This window comes from Miscanthus floridulus, chromosome 4 (genome assembly GCF_019320115.1).
Source record: "Miscanthus floridulus cultivar M001 chromosome 4, ASM1932011v1, whole genome shotgun sequence".
NCBI classification, from domain to species: domain Eukaryota; kingdom Viridiplantae; phylum Streptophyta; class Magnoliopsida; order Poales; family Poaceae; genus Miscanthus; species Miscanthus floridulus.
This window is the reverse complement of record NC_089583.1, coordinates 82,048,339-82,060,554: the sequence shown is the minus strand read 5'-3', so window position 1 is coordinate 82,060,554 and position 12,216 is coordinate 82,048,339. Positions and strand designations below refer to the sequence as shown.

General features: G+C 46.5%; 1 pseudogene; it reads right to left on the bottom strand.

The window, feature by feature from the left end:
- Positions 1-2,339: 2,339 nt before the first annotated feature.
- On the bottom strand, positions 2,340-11,691 carry LOC136548707 (uncharacterized; annotated as a pseudogene).
- Positions 11,692-12,216: the final 525 nt, after the last annotated feature.

Sequence of the window (12,216 nt, the reverse complement as noted above, 5' to 3'; positions counted from 1 at the left end):
GTACTTTGCGAGACGAATGTTTTGAACCTAATTAGTCAATGATTAGACAATTATTAACGAATACAAACGAAATGCTACAGTGCGCTATAGCATTGCACAGTAATCCGCCGTCGCCGAATTCGTCGAACTAAACATGGCCCAGGCCTTGTTTAGATTGCAAGTTTTTTACTCTCTCCATCACATCAAATCTTTGGACACATACATGGAGTATTAAATTTAGATAAAAAATAACTAATTACATAGTTTGATTGTAAATTACGAGACGAATCTTTTGAGCCTAGTTAGACCATGATTAGACAATAATTATCAAATACAAGCAAAAAAAAAATACTACAGTGCCAGATACTAATTCCTAACCCCAATCTAAAGAGGCCCTTTGGCTGAATATCCGACCGAGGCCATGCATGTCGCATCTGATTAAAGGACATCTGGCGAAGCGAAGCACTGGAAATATCTCATGTGAGCTGTTGGTCCTCGACGCTCGTACAGTAACAGCCGTGCTGAGCCTGGAATCATTAAGCGGGTGAAGAATTATTGTCTTCTCTCTTAAACTAAAAACGTGATGCACGGGGCTGCCGCCGGTCAAGAAGACGAGGACGGCTCAGCCCTGTGCGACTGTGCCGGTGAGTGAAACCTGAAAGGCACAATGGATAAAGAAATGGTACGGTCGTCCTTAGTTGCCACGTTTAGGATTACGAGTGTTATATTCGATTCAATCTAGAAAAAACGTGGTCGATCTCACCGGCACCCATGCAGTTAGCATTTCAGAATTTTCGATCAATTTTGCCACGACTTGTACGATTTTCTTTGAACTACGAAGGGGTCCTGGCTCCTGACCAGGAAGTGAATTAGTGGCTTCAAAATATATAGTCAGCTTTGCGTAAACAAAATCATACCCCAAATCTGTCTAAATGCATCTTAGTTTTTTTTTTTAGTTAAATGCAACAGTGGTCCATCAACTTGTACTGAAGTTTCACTTAGGTCCATCAACTCTGAAAGTGGGGTTTTGGGTCCATCATCTTTGTCAGTGGCGCATTCCTAGCCCATACCGCTTTGTTCCAGTTTTTTAACCGACGTAACTGTCCATGTGGCGTCCACGTTGGATTTGGTGGAAGTTTTGGCGCGCAGAATGGTTGCTGGAAGAATGCATTTAAGTCCTTACCTGAGTTATTAAATGGCAACCCATCCTCCTATCTCTCTTCCTCACTCTCCACCGGCTGCAGCGCCTGTCCGCGTCGTCGTCTGACAGCACGCCGGTCTCGACGAGCAGCGTGCAGTCGCGGAGGCCGAGGTCGAGCCTCCCGGACAGCGCGTCGACGGCACTCTCCTATCCGCCCGCGGGCCACTGTGGAAGCAGTCGGCTGCCGCAGGCGCGGGGCCACGACCGTCGGGCGCGTGGGGCGAGCGCTGGGCTGCCTCCGTCGGGCGCAGGGCTGCCTCCGTCGGGCCGCTGGAGCACGGAGGCGACCGGGATCCAAGCGCAGGCTGCTGGCTGCACAACGGCGCCTGCTCGCGCGCATCGACAAGGACCTCGACCCGCCGAGCAGGACCATTTCAATGCGGGCGACTCCAACAGTCAACGTCCATCTAGCGCAGATGGCCTAGTTTACTAGCTCGTTGTCGCTCAGCCCGTTGTTTTTTTAGTCCCTCTTGTGGTAATAGCCGGGCTTCGTCGTAGTTTTCTTTAGTTTTTTCGCTCTGTTTTTTTCTTTTCTTTCTCGCCGAGGAAACCTTGGTTACCCTAGTGTTGAGCCGTTTGTTATTTGGTTTGGTTGTTGTGTCTACTTCCTCTTATGAAATACATGCTACACACGGCACGTTCGAGAAAAAAGAATGTTCTTTTTAGAATAGCAGATATGAGAATGTTCTAGAAGATGCTGGAAGCAAAGGATCCCTCTGCTACACGAGACAGAGTAAGTAGTCTAGTAGGAGCGGAAAGAAGAGAACGGTAATAGGAGATGGAGATGTGTTTGAGTTTTCTGAATAATCCATTGATGCACTCGTTGTCGGCTCCCTTTGTACCATTGGGCCCTCCTGTGCCCGACCATCCATACTCGACACTGTAGTACCATGGCATCGCAGAGGTCCGTCCAACGATGGAAGAAGCTAAGCAGACCAAGAGGTGAAGGCGTGGCGCTGCTCTGTGTGTTACTGCTATACTGTCGCCAGTATCTTGTTAGCATACCATTATTTTGTGATACCGAAAGTAGAGTATTTACTCTTTATTATTAGTTAGTCTTTACGCACTGCACCGTAAACTAGCTAGTACTACCTACTACGTACATCGTCCACGTCCAACAAATTTCGTCTATATACGGTGTTGGAGCTTTAGGACAGTGTGCTGGTTAGTATCATCGCGATCCCTGGTATTTGTACGTTTGTCCAAGTGGTTTAACATTTCTACGCAGGTACAAACAAATGTTGACATGTTCAAGGTCAAAATGATACCGTACGTGGCCCAAGCGAAGTACTCCAATTATTCTAAAAAATGAACAGGGCCCTTTTTCAATCTTGGCTTACTCCCTCCGAAACAGCATCGTATGATCGTATCAGTGGGACGTGAACGCCTGTAGTATTAGAAAATAGAATGAGAAGAACGCTAACGAGAAGCAAGCAATGCAAATTAGGCTGCACTCTACGTGATACTGATAGCAAGCAGGCCTCGTACCGAGAAGATGTTGCAGTGGCCGGGGTCGGCGAGGTGCGCGAGGAGGTATCGATGGGGCCCTGGCCGGTGTACACGGCCTGGAACCAGAAGCCGACGAAGGCGAGCATGGCGAGGCGGCCGTTCTTGATCTCCTTGGTGCGCAGCACCATGACGGGCTCCGGGGAGCCGCGGCCCCAGTTGGCCCAGTCCGAACCACAGCCCGCCGGGGTACCCGACGTCCGGGACGGGTTCTTTGCGGTTGGGGAGCGCGGCTCGATGTCGACACACAGCCGGGCCTGAGGAAGTCCGCCCACCGCCGGCTCTCCGCCCACCCATCAGCGCCATCTGCGAGATGAAGAGCGTCCAGGGGTCCGCGAAGTACTCGCGGGACCCGGCGTCGAACCACGAGTAGCCGGCGTCGATGAAGCCCCACCGCGCCAGGAGGTCCGGGATCAGGATGCCCGCCGCCGCCAGCATCGCCCACCGCCCGTGCATCAGCTCCGCCTGCGCGAACCACCGCAGCGACTCCGGATCCGAGCCTGCGCACATTAATTAATCATGGAGGAAATTGTGTGTTCTAGACTTCTGGCTAATAAGCTCTTAAAACCAAACCGAGAGAATGAGCGAAATATTGCAAGCATTCTGTTCTGTCCTGGATCATTATTTGTGTTACCTAGTCCGAGAGGGTCAAATCCAAAGTCTCCTGGAAGGCTGCAAGACAATTCGATCGCGAAGAAATATCAGAACAAAGTAAATGGTACCTCACCATCTTCATCTTATCCGTTAGATACATCTATGAGTTTATTTAATAGTTTATCCACTACACTGGGCAGTAATGATATATCAGTAGCTGTTGCATGTCTGTGTACACCGTGATATCACTTACCTGCCGTCGAGCCACGGCGGAGCGGATTTGCCGGGGAACCAGACCGGCCGGTCGGGGCCCAGCGGCTCGCACACGGTGGACACGCCGCCCTTGGTCGCGTTCGCCCGGCGCTGCTGCCGCGTCCTCGCAAACGATACCGCCGCAGCACCCGGCTTCAGGTGTGGCGGCGGCCTCGGGGCATGGCACGCCCGAATGCTAGCACTGCTGCAGAAGATACGGAGCGCACAGACGCACGGCGGCGGCGTTAGCGTAACAGCGGAGGCGAGAGAGTGCGCCATGTTTTTTTACCTTGGCTGGAGGCTGCATGCCGCCAACGAGCCGGCGGACGGCAGAGCCATCAGGAGGAGGGAAGGGGAAGATGATCGGGCCTCGGGAGGATGCGCGCTTCTTATCGGATATCGGATTGGTGTTTCAGGATAGGGAGGGAGAGGGTGTGGCATATGTAAGGAAAGCCAGCCGATGAGGAAGCACCGTTGTATGGCTAGGACCTAAAGAGGCCTTCATCGGCCTGTTAGGCGCTGATGGACCTGTAAGATTCCTGCTTTAGGTTACACTAGTTGCCATGCACATGCTGCACGCACGTGTCTATGATATTAGCGGCATCTTTTCTTTTTCTTTTTCTTTTTTTTGAAGCAGGTGGCATCTTATTGTTAATAATATGACACCATGGTTTTCTTGAAATATTACAGTATGTGTTTGTTTTACAAAGCTTGTATGCAGTTAATAAGGAAAAAACTAAATTAACTAATATCGAGAAAAGCTTGCAACGTGTAAGTCTGACACAGTCGCACCGTACTCCACTCCATTTGATCCTTTAATCATCAATTGTTGGAGGCGTGCTCTACTGACTTCTGCTTAGAGCATGTCTCATTGAGGACGTTTATTCATGAGGTAATATTGTAATTTCACATATAGCTCATCAGTTTATTTGAAAACAGAGTCAATACAATAAGGACTTCTAATTCCTCCATAGTTGGCACACCCTTGATGACAGAAACAACAAATGAATTTGGATTCCATAATTTGATTAAGGGTCTTCGATCAATTCTCCCAACAATTTGTCATGACTCTTTTTCATCTCGTGTTCCTTTGCAGGAGAATATAGTTTTTGTAGCTTATCCAAATATTTCTGCAAAATTTGTCTATTGTTTGTCCTGGGAACCTGATTAAAGTAACTTCCCGCCAAACACGATATATATTTGTCACATATATGTATCAAGGTTCACCATAATCCACAATCTTAATTGACATATTCTTACCTGAGTCAAAATTTCAAGGTTAATATTGCCAATGATTTATTCTTTCCACCCTGTAGGAGCTAACTCTATCAATGCTTCCCTGACTCCCTATACCAGGCTGACCAGATAACTGTAGTTTGGTATGTCTCCTCTCATTGATTCCATAACCATGTCCCAAAAAGCTTTCTCCACTGAAATTTTATTACCTGAGTCAAAATTTCAAGGTTAATATTGTCAATGATTTCTTCTTTTTTCACCCTGTAGGAGCTAACTCTACCAATGCTACAATTTAGATAGAAGTCATTACATGGAAATTTAGAATATGTCTTAAAAATTCAGTTTATTGTGTAAATACAGACATGCATCAAAGTCAAGGTCAAGCACATAAGACTGAATAACTGAAGTAAAAGATGACCATGTAACTGAAATGTTTGAACATGGAGCAGGAGGTGAGGTCTGTGTGTGACGGAACAAGTAGGCTTTTGCAACACACTGGGTGCCACAATTTTGTGTGTATTGTCCGTGCTAACACTACGGGCTACATTAAGTCCAAAGTTAATTCTATCAAATTTGAAGCGTAGTTTTCTAAAAACCTGTATCTAAAAACTGGCAAGCACACTGCTCCATGAAAAGAATAATCCTACCAAATGATGATGTGTCACTGTTTTTGTGGCCCGTGCTAATGCTACGAAAAATACAAAACAAAAAAAAAATTACAAAAAAAAAAATGAGATAAAATTTCCCTAGTATTAAGAAGTGGCATAATGTACATGCGACAGCTCTTTAACTGTACAGAAAAATAGACTTACCTCATATAGTCATATGTGACATATCTATGAATGGAACTATAACAATGTCCCCCAAAGTAATCTGCCTCCAGCTCTTCATTTACCTCCTTTATTCCATTCTGTGAAGCGTTTTGTTTATTAGAATTTTGAACAGTTTTTTAACAGTAAATTACTACTGAACTAATAATTCAGCTGTAGAAACCTACCAAAGCACCAAAGAAGCGAGCAACAACATCAGATGATCCCCTGGTTAGCAGATGACAGGATGCCAATAAAAAGTTGAACAGGTTCAGCTAGCAAGGGTGAGGCCTTCCACTGTTTAGACATCTCAAGATAATTTTTTGTTGCAAAAGTAGGAGGTGAAGTGGGCAAATAACAGCCAAAACCGACTCGACATCAATGTCTCCTTTCAAAGACAACTGTGTCGCATCCTCAATATTGTAGCCCTGTCAAGCCAAATAGTGAGCAACATTAGAAAATTAAATCTTGAGATATCATTTAGAGAGTTCCATAACACACTATTGCTGAGTTTATCATGACCTTGGAGGAGAAACTGATATGGCAGCATCTGTAAACTGAATTGTCATACAGCCTGAGCAACACCCACAGTTGTAATTACTGAAACCAAAAAAATTCTTCAGAAAAGGCAACTCCCAGTGCTAACCAAAATCAACTCCATATATTTGTTGTCACTACCTCGACAGATGCTGGTTGATTTGATAGTGGTAGCATAAGTTTACATACGGGGATCACCAGCAAAATACTCCAGAATTCAAACCATCATGTCTGCTCGGCTGATCAGATCCAAAGGGAAACAAGATAAAGTGGCAGGTCACATTATCCTGATTCCATTGAAACGATCAAACCTGACTACCAGAGAAAAAACAGAGGTGAGGCATGCGGTGATATAATGATAAGATCAAGAACCCATAATAAAACAAATTGTTACAAACACGAAACAGGGAACAATGAAAGATTAAATAATTCATACTGTGCTACTACTCTCGAGCTTATTCCAAACAGGGGCTGCCGGACAGGGATGCAGGGCGTCGAAGGCACAGGTGGGGATGACGGAGACGGCGGCGGGGTCGCGCTCGATGCCGGCATCAGCACCGTCGCTGGTGGTCGCAGGGTGGCGGGCTGTAAGGACGGCGAAGGGGAGGCCAGCGACGCCGTTCTGCGGGAGTCCGGGGCCGTGACGGTGGTAGCTAATCCGGCGGCGGCTGCTCGTCGAGTGGCGGTGGTGTGCGCCCCCCGCGCGGCCTCGAGCGGCGGCAGCAGCACGGTCGGATGGATCTGACCCTGACCCAGGCGGCAGCGGAGCGACGAGGGGAGGGAGGCGGCCTAGATCAGACCGGGAGGGGAAAAGTTAAGGTGATCGGGTGATGATGGATTGGTACGGGCGAGGTGGTAGCGGGCGGGTACCTCGAGAGTTGGGTGAAAAAAAATCACGAGCTCCGGGTGTTTCTCAATGGCAGGAACGCGTAAACGTAAGGTGCGGGCGTAAAATTGTTTGGTGGCCCACAACAAAACTAATTTAGACCTTCAGATCTAAATATGAGAAATCAATTCAACGGTCCTGATACAAGTGGGTATGAAAGTTTTGGGTAACACGTATTTCTCAATTCCTTCGTTCTTTTATAGCGTAGATAGATTTCTCGTCCCTTTGCTTTGCGGCAAGAAACAAACTAAAACTACATGAAGTCTGACCTTACATGGATAATTTCAAAGATAGGTTCCGCAGTAAACAAAAATCAAATAAAAGGATATGGTACAAGAATGCGTCGAAACTTTACCCATGTACAAGACGTCTTTTCTGGCTTAATTCAAACATCACTGTTTGTTCTAGCTACTGCTTTGCTAAAGCAGTTTTCAGCGTGAATATCCATTTCTTTTGAAGCCATCTTGACAAACCGAGCTTTATGAACACAACTTGAAAGAACCAACCATTCCAAGTTCAAAAAACTACATGATACATATACATCCACATCTGTTGAAAAAGGGCAGCTAAGTGTATGCTGCCGTGAACAGTAAACACTATCAAAAGTGTACTGTCAACTGTGCAACCGAGTTAGTTTGTAACAAAATACAGAGATAAAAAGTGAAAAGACAACAACATTCCTGGTGTGTGTCTACGAGACAGTATAGACAAGGCGATCTTCCTTAAATACACGTGCCTGAGAGGTCAAACGTGTAAAAGCTACCCAAAATTTTGCTTCTAAATGTGTGGAAAAGACTATGGCAGCTGTGAATGCTGAGTACTCCTACAGCAATAGTACATTTGGATCAATTACCCTTGTCAAAAACTGTAGTCGATATCAGAGATATTCTGTAACGTTGATTGTTTAACCAGCTCACGCCGCTCGTCGTACAGGTCCAGGTTCTTGCAAGGCATGGGGAAAACATAGCCAATGACCTGCCCCTGGACGAAGGAGCACTGGAAAACATGGTGCTTCTTGTCTACTATACCGATTGACATGTCATGGAAGGTAACATTCTTCACAGGGATCTCTGCGCTTCCCTGTATCCTGACTGGCACTCGCACACGATGCCCATGGATTGAGGTGTAAGAAATATTCCCGATGGTGGGCACAGCCTTTGGGTCGAAGCCTTCATCTGGGTGCTCGTTGTAGTCTGTCTTTATCACTATACCGACACGTACATTTTCCAAGGTTATGTTCCGGTACATGACGTTGGTTACATAGGCCCCTCTTCCGGGCGCAGTCTTTATCCTCACGCCTCGCCGTGAATCCCAGACATGAACATTCTCTACCAAAACATTCGAGACGCCACCAGACATCTCGCTTCCAATTGATACTCCAGCACTGCCCACAGAACGCAAAAGAGATGAAACATACAATCACATTGGTTTGTTAAAGTTTGAATAGTGGTGTTGTTTGATTTCCAGATCATGAAAGATAAACCAACAATGAGCACAAAATGCTATGTAACTAGTTCTTGTCTAGACAAATAGATGGTCCTAGTACATATGATGCATCTGTAACATAGAACAAATAGCCAGCAAGTAGTATGTATCAGAAATATACAAACGAAATATCTAACAAACTCGCCACAACTCTTTCATATTGTCTTCAGGACAAGAAGCGTCATACACTAGCCAATGATATTTCAAAACGCATCATGCATACATATGTTATAAAGCAAATCGAAACAGCCAAAGCAAACGATCTAATATTTTACCTGACCATAGAGCGGATTACGACATTCTGAATAGCAATGTTAGCAGATGGACGGCCATAAGCAATTCCATATTGATCCCAACCACTCTTTATGGCTATCCCATCATCACCAACAGAAATGTAACAATTTTTTATCACCACATTTTCACAAGAATCTGCATATACATCAAGAATAACAAAGAGATTGATTAATGAAGCATAAACTTTAAAAAAAAGGCTCCAAAAGAACATGGACATGCAGTGCAGGTTTCTTGGGCTCCTATTGTTGCTGAAATGTTTAGGGTAGATTATAATACAACCTACAGGATGCAGCTATAAATGAAATGAATAAAGTTCAATAATCAGAAAAATTGCAAGCATTAGGAGTAACCTGGATCTATTCCATCAGTATTTGGAGCTCCAGCAATTGGAGCCAAGATGGTGGTTTCTGATATAGTAACATTCTTGCAGTCGTACGTGTGAAGAGTCCAGAAGGGAGAATCACGAAGAGTGATATTAGAAATGATAATGTCACTTGATCGCATGAGCTGCACCAGAGGACCCCTTGTGTGATTAAGGAGTTTTCTCCGAAATTTTATCCACCAACTTTGACCTTGTCCATTTATGGTACCATTATGACCTATTTTGCAGAAGGGTCAACTGAAATATTATTATAATTTCATGAAAATCAGACTGCAAAAGAGAAACAAGCAATGATGCCAACATTCACTTCTCTAACAGATGAGTCATGATATTTAGCTATATTTGACATAGCCTCATTAGAATAATAGCTTCAGATCCACACTTTCATTCTTACAATGAATGCATTGCTCGAGGTCTAATTAATTCACTTAATTCAAGTACGACTTGAGATTAGGTGTTTCCGTGAAATAAGTACCAAATTTAGTTTCAAAAGCTTTTAGCGCTTCCTATGTTTTTGTATGGTAGAAAATGTATACAAGCTGGAATTGATTTGGCATTTTCCATATGAATAAGAAAAAAAAGGAACAAAAAAACACAACCTACCTGTTATAGTCACATCCTTCAGGTCTTGGCCATGTATAAGGCTCCCATATCGAGGTCCCTTGTGCTCTCTTCCATAGCCGTATGATGGTAGTGGAGACATTAATGGCCAATATCTTTCATCCTTGGATATAAGTAACATAAACAAGTCGCCAATGTTAACTCAATTGGTAAATAAGTGCACCAAACTGAAAAAGGTACCAGTAAAATAACATGTAAGAAACTCTCGACGTGCCTTGCCTAAGGTCGAGAGAATTTTATATAAAAAAAAACAAAAGAGGTATCAGTGTAATTTCTTTGTTGGAGTAAAAGGTAACAAAATACAGAGAGAAAAAAAAACACCAGTCTCCTGGCCAATCACCACTTATAATGCAAGTAAATTGGTCAACTCTATACTTATTTGAATCAGTAAATGATGTCATGACAATTGACAAATAACAGCAGAAGCAAATGAAATAAAGTTTACAAAACAACTTGGTAGATAAAGCATGAAAATATTGAGTGAATTTAGCTTAACTTGAACCTGACTATTGCATAAAAGCAGAGACTCTCTGTCAAAAAAAAAGCAGAGACCAAATTTATTTGAAAGCAAGTCAGAACTGACCCAAAAAAAAAAAAACATCATGTTGGGACTAACCACCATGGTCTTTGGAACCTATCAGACTAACTTTGACATGCGGATGACTTCAGTGTTCAAGTAAATCCTTGCTCAAATGTCAACTTAATTCTTCAGCAAATCTTGCAGCATAGTTGAAAATGACACCACTAGACAGTCATTTTTGCGATAAACTTGGCAGGAATTTCTGATACAATTTTAAAAGAAACTATTTGTGTAAAAAAGTATTTGCCTGCCCTGCTCGGCAACACCGGTAATTAGTAATATATATCATTAAACTGCGTAGTATTTGCATTGCTCCCTAGATTGATGATGAACTCATCGTTTCATGCAAGGATCACTGGTTGCCATTACTTATAAAATGTCCTTGACTTAATATGATTGCAGTAGCAGAATTCTTTTTCGGCTTTTCACTTCCCAGAGTACATACTTGCACAAATGAATCCGAATTGACTACAGATCCGAGAGCAGCGTCTTTAGCCAAACAAAGGTGATGCAAATAGCAGCTAATGTCTCACCTGAATCCCTAGGATCTCCGCACCAGCGGCGAGGAAGAGAGTCATGTGGCTGGTGAGGTTGAACGGTGCCGTGAGCCACCGCCCGGGGGGCACGGTGAGCCTGCCCCCGCCCCTCTCGGCGATGGCCGCGATGGCAGACTCGAACGCAGCCGTGTTAACCGTCCGCCCGTCCCCGACTGCCCCGAACTCCCTCAGATCGTAGACGGGCGGGGAGGCCACCCACTGCCCCAAAGACGCCGCGGCGCGCTTCGGCATCGGCGGGCGCGTGTAGAGCCGCACGCGGCCCATGGAGGTGCCCTGCCACAGGATGACGAAACCGAAGCCCACCAGCCAGAGCGCGACCAGGCAAGCCCTGAACGATGGCGGGTTCCACCGCCGGTGGTGGTGCGCGGCGGCTCCACCCCGCCGCGGGGAGGAAACGACCGCCGCCGCCGCGGCGCGGGGGGAGGAGGCGGAGGCGGCGGTCTCCAGCATCGGATCTGATCGCGACGCTTGTGGGATCTATCTACGGCGCGCGCACCGGCCGGTGGGCGAAGCGGTCCCGGTTCGGGCGCGGGGGGCCATGGGGGAGAGGAGGGAGGGAGGCGCGCGCCGGCGGAGGCGGTGGATTCGGCCGGCAGCTCGGTCGTAGTTTTAAAAAGGGTAGGGCGGGGTGGAGAGGGTGGTGCGCGCGGCGGTGAGTGAAGATGGTGAGTGGCTGCTAGCGCCGCGGCCGTGGAGTTGCGTTGAGTTGAGAGTTGGGGGCGGAACCACGACCACGACGGCGGCGGCGGAATGACCGAGCTGCCCCTGGGCGGTGGGCGGTCAGTTCAGCTTCTTGGCGCTCGGTGACTGTGGGCTCCGCTGGCGCTGCCAGTGGAGGATGATTCCCACGCGCAAGCGCAACGGTTTTTGACTCGTCTAGTGGCGTGCGCGGTGCCCAGGGTTTGGTGTTTGGTCCATGTCCATGATCGTTTGGCGGTGCTCCGATGACGACGATCGAGAGGTTCGTCCTGTCGGAGGGGCATCCACGAGCACGACATGGCTCCATTAATCAGGGACTCCTCTTTGCTGATTCTCCGGATCCGGAGCGCGCTTTGGCGGCCGCTCCAATTTCAGTGTCGTTTCTGCACAGTTGGCACGGACTCGGAGGCTCTGCAGCTGCAATTGATCCTCGTGTCGCCTGCGCTGGGCGCTGCGGACAGCGTGTCGTTCGTTGTACCAGGAGTGGAGTATACTCTAGAAGTACTTCCTTCTGAATGGCGCAACATGCCTCGTCTGTCCTTGTAGCTCTACGATGCCTCCTGAGCTTTCATCGGTCCTGAAAGTGAAAGCTGAAACC